The sequence below is a fragment of the Bison bison genome, unplaced genomic scaffold (assembly GCF_000754665.1).
Source record: "Bison bison bison isolate TAMUID 2011002044 unplaced genomic scaffold, Bison_UMD1.0 scf7180017864516, whole genome shotgun sequence".
NCBI classification, from domain to species: Eukaryota; Metazoa; Chordata; class Mammalia; order Artiodactyla; family Bovidae; genus Bison; species Bison bison.
The window spans coordinates 6,599,915-6,605,512 of record NW_011495069.1 but is presented as its reverse complement, the minus strand read 5'-3'; positions in this window follow the sequence as shown (position 1 = coordinate 6,605,512).

Here is a 5,598-nt window from a genome sequence, read left to right as displayed (position 1 = left end):
CAAAATCACTACAGATGGTAATTGCAGCCATGAAATTAAAACACGCTTACTCCTTGGAAGAAAAGTTATGACCAACCTAGATAGCATATTGAAAAGCAGAGACATTACTTTGTCAACAAAGGTCTATCTAGTCAAGGCTATTGTGTTTCTAGTAGTCATGGATGGATGTGAGAGTTGGACTATAAAGAAAGCTGAGTGCTGAAGAATTGATGCTTTTGAACTGTGGTGTTGGAGAAGACTCTTGAGAGTCCCTTGGACTGCAAGGAGATCCAACCAGTCCATCCTAAAGGAAATAAGTCCTGAATATTCATTGGAAGGACTGATGATGAAGTTGAAACTCCAATACTTTGGCCACCTGATGAAGAACTAACTCATTGGAAAAGACTCTGATGCTGGGAAAGATTGAAGGCGGGAGGAGAAGGGGACAACAGAGGATGAGATGGCTGGATGGCATCACCGACTCAGTGGACATGAGTTTGAGCAAGCTCTGGGAGTTGGTGATGGACAGGGAGGCCTGGCATGCTGCAGTTCATGGGGTTGCAAAGAGTCAGACACAACTGAGCAACTAAAATGAACTGAACAGGAACTGAAGAACAAACAAAGAGAGATGGATAATACACTAAAGGGAATCCATAGCAGAATAACTGAGGCAGAAGCATGGGTAAATGACATGGAGGACAGATGGTGGAAATCACTGCCTCGGAACAGAATATAGGATAAAGAATGAAAAGAAATGAAGACAACTGAAGAGACCTCTGGGACAACATTAAAAGCATGAACATTCACATTATAGGGATAAAAGAGAGAGAGAAAGGACCTGAGGAAATATTTGAAGAGATACTAGTTGAAAACTTCCCTAACATGGGAAAGGGAATAGTCAGCCAAGTCCAACAAGCACAGAAAGTCCCAGGCAGGATAAACCCAAGGAGGAACACACCAAGACACATAGTAACCAAACAAACAAAAATTAAAGACAGAGATAGAATATTAAAAGCAACAAGGGAAAAACAGCAAAGGACATATAAGGGACCTCCCATCAGGTTATCTGCTGATTTCTCAACAGAAACTCTACAAGCCAGAAGGGAATGGCATGACGTATTTAAAGTGATGAAAGGGAAGAATCTGCAGCCAAGAATACTCTACCCAGCAAGACTCTCCTGCAGATTTGGTGAAGAAATTAAAAGCTTTCCAGACAAGCAAAAGTTAAGAGAATTTAGCACTGCCAAACCAGCTTTACAACAAATGCTAAAGGAACTTCTCTGGGGAGAAAACAAGAGAAGGAAAAGCCCTACCTACAGAAAATAAACCCAAGACATTTAAGAAAATAGCAATAGGATCATACATATTAACAATTATCTTAAATGTAAATGGATTAAATGTACCAGCCAAAATGCATAGACTGGCTGAGCAGATGAAACCATGTACGTGTATGCACTTCCACTTAACCACATCACTCTGCTTGACCCCCCAAATTGTATGTAATTATTTTATATTGTTAACCATGTTCTCATTATGGCTTGTCATTGTAATTATCTTTTATTTTTTGTCTAGCTATTGATTGTGAAAATTGACAAACATCTTTCGCTATTGTGATTATTTAAATATTACTCACTTAATACCATTGGATCATGATTGGTCAACAGAAAAATTATAAAATTCTATATCACCAAAACTACCTTTTAATAGAAAAATCTGTAATAATTTTTTAAAATCCAGATACATATCAGAATTACTTAGAATTTTTTGAAAAATACAAATGCCCAGGTATTGTTTGGTTGTTTTTTGTTTTTTTTTTTCCTGCCAGAGGTCCGGATACATTTCTAATGAGCAGCCATGTTTAAAAACGACTGGACTATATGAGGATGTTTTACTTTTATCTAGTTTGTTTCACTTTTTCTATTTCATATTCAGTGCTCCCATTTCATTTGGTTTACATTTTCCAATTCCTCCATCTCTTTTTCTTCTTGATGTTCTTTCTCAAGCCTTTATCACGCACAGTAGAAAAGCTTTTGTAAACATACATATAAATAATATGTATAATATATATTAGAAAATTTATGAATTTTTGCCTAACTAAAAAATCTATGACATTTTGATTCTACTTGTTTGACTTAGTATGAATAGAATGCTAGATTTCTAATTTTAAAAAATAGATATACAACTAGCAAAAAAGATTTACTATAAACACAGGTAACTACAGGGAATACCTTGTAATAACCTGTAATGGAAAATAATGTCAAAAACAACATATGTGTATATGTAACTGAATCTCATACACAAAAAAGAATTCTGCTTTTTGAAATTTAGTAGTGTGTAACTTTTTAGCAGTTTTTCTAAATGTCCTTTGGTCCTATGGACATCTAATAACAATGTGTGAGATATAACATTTTAAATATATTTGTGTAGGATATAATTAATATAAATTAATTAAATATAAATCTATTATATTTAAACTATTAATGACATCATTCAAGACACTCCTATTATTTTTTTCTGCACTTTGATAAAATACTCTCAAAAAAATGTTTATATGTCTCATATGATCATATAGTATTTCTTTTCCCTTATGTTTCTTCTGATTTTTGCTTTATATATCTTTATTCTTTGTTGTTAAGGTGTCTAATGGTTTATGATGTCTAACTTCTTTGTTTCATTTAAAATAAATAAATTCAAAAGGTAAAAAAATAGGTAAGGGAGGGCTGCAGTGGGCAAGAAAATGTCCAGTGCCCTCTTTGCTAATAGACTTTCTCCCTTGAACTGGCAGATAATTCTTATGGAAAACCTGTTTGGCGGACTTTGCCAAAGGGGCAGGAAATCACCAGTACAACAACATCAACATTCTAAATTTTTTCCACCACTTCCTCTAGCCCTGATTGGCATGACTATGACTCCGTCCCATTGTGTAGCGAAAACACAGTTTGACTGCATGCCACCCCATAACAAAGCGCACCAGCTTTCCAGCCTGAAGCGGCTGGGGCCTCATTAACCCCTATTCTCCTCCTCACAGTTAATTCTACAGCTTAGGGCCTGTGACTTCCAGAAACCACCTTAAAATACTAAATTCTACAGGCATCAGCGTTCCTAATTGTAGGCAACAGAAGCTGATCCTGGCTGGTTACACAGAAAATAAGAGTATTAAAATTATCTCAATAGCCCACAGAGTCTGTGGAACTGAAGAAACTGGCTCGAGATTAAGCTTCCAAGTAAAGTAACTAAAACCAAAAGTCTGGCCTGATGAAGAAACTACTGCTTCTGCTCCTGTGGCCGCCACCAGGATGCACCAAGGCCACCATTTGCAATTCAATCAGACTCTCCGTTTGTCTCCAACCACTGCTGACCAGAAATGGGCTTCCCAGATGGTGCAGTGGTAAGGAATCTGCCTGCCAATGCAGCTGATGCAAGAGATTCGGTCCAATCCCTGGGTCAGGAAAATCTCCTGAAGCAGGAAATGGCAACCCCCTCTAGTATTCTTGCCTGGAAAATTCCATGGACAGAGGAGCCTGGCGGGCTACAGCCCATGGAGTGACAAGGAGTTGGACATGACTGAGCACGCACATGCACGAATATTACTTGGGAATCCAGAGCTCCACTCGACTTGCAACTGCCGTATCCCTGAAAGCCTCTGCCACTGCTGGGGAAACGGTCTCCACTCCAAGCCTCCTCCTTCCTCAAACTGCTCCTTCTGAATCAGCGTTTCATAGGGCAAGTCCTCTTGGTGGAGAATAGCTCACAGGCCTGAGCCTGACCACAAAAGAGGCTGGAAAACACCCGTGGGGTGGAAACGAGATTCAAGTGGCTGGAAACTTCCCAAACAGAGCAAAAAGTGCGTAGAAGCCAGAAAACATGAAGGGTTACGTGGGGCATTCAAGTGGAGCAATCTGGCCAATGATGACGAGGCATCTCTATAGTTTAGGAGAGTTACATGGGCTCAGAAGCACAGAGGTGGTGCTATGGGCTGAACTGTGTCTCCCCCCAATTTACATCCTCACCTCCCAGGTGAGGCTTCCCAGGTGGTGGCAGTGGTAAAGAACCCACCTGCTGATGCGGCAGACACAAGAGAATCGCGTATTCCTGGCTGGAGAATCCCATGGACAGAGGAACCTGTCACAAGAGAGTTGGACAGGACTCAGCACGCTCGCCCATGTGCTCACCTCCAGTATCTCAGGACGTGTCCTCAATTTGGAGACAGGGTCTTTGCAGAGGTGATTGAGTTAAAATGAGATCATGAGAATTGGCCCTAATCCAACATGACTGGGAAATTTGAATGCACAGATTGCCATGGAAAGATAAAGGCAGCAAGCCAACAGACATCAGAAATTACCAGCAAAATACTAGAAGCTAGGAGAGAGGGGATGGAACAGATTCTTCGTTGCTCACAGACCTCAGAAGGAACCAACGCCACCACACCTTGATCTTGGACTTCTAGTCTCCAGAGCTGTGAGACCATAAATTTCTGTTGCTTAAGCCACCCAGTCTGCAGTGTTTTCTCACAGAAGCCTTAGGAAACTAACACAGATGATAAATTCAGCCAGGGAATTAGGTAAATTTGCCTAGGAAGGATGTGTTGGTGCAAAGGGAAGTGATCTCAGAGAGACAGGAGCGAGCAGTCCAAAGACAGACCTTAGTTCCCTGCCCAGGAATTCACCCTGGGCAGCCTGGATGAAACTAAGATCATGGCATCTGATCCCATCACTCCATGGCAAATAGAAGGGGGGAAAGTGGAAGCAGTGACAGATTTTATTTTCTTGGACTCCAAAATCACTGCAGATGGTGAAATTAAAAGACCCTTGCTCCTTGGAAGGAAAGCTATGACAAACCTAGGCAGCATATTCAAAAGCAGAGGCATCACTCTGCCAACAAATATCAGTATAAAAAAAGCTATGGTTTTTCCAGTAGTCATGTATGGATGTGAGAGATGGACCATAAAGAAGGCTGAGAGACAAAGAATTGATGCTTTCAAATTGTGGTGCTGAGAGTCCCTTGGAGAGTCCCAAGGAGATCAAACCAGTCCATCCTAAATGAAATTAACACTGAATATTGATTGGAAGGACTGATGCTGAAACTGAAGCTCCAATACTTTGGCTACCTGCTGTGAAGAGCCAACTCATTAGAAAAGACCCTAATGCTGGGAAAGATTGAAGGCAAAAGGAGAAGGGAGCAGCCGAGGATAAGATGGTTAAATAGCATCACCAACTCAATGGGCATGAGATCAGAGATCAGATCAGTCGCTCAGTCGTGTCCGACTCTTTACGACCCCATGAATCGCAGCACGCCAGGCCTCCCTATCCATCACCAACTCCCGGAGTTCACTGAGACTCATGTCCATCGAGTCAGTGATGCCATCCAACCATCTCATCCTCTGTCGTCCCCTTCTCCTCCTGTCCCCAATCCCTCCCAGCATCAGAGTCTTTTCCAATGAGTCAACTCTTCACATGAGGTGGCCGAAGTACTGGAGTTTCAGCTTTAGCATCATTCCTTCCAAAGAAATCCCAGGGCTGATCTCCTTCAAAATGGACTGGTTGGATCTCCTTGCAGTCCAAGGGCTGTCTAGAGTCTTGTCCAACACCACAGTTCAAAAGCATCAAATCTTCAGCACTC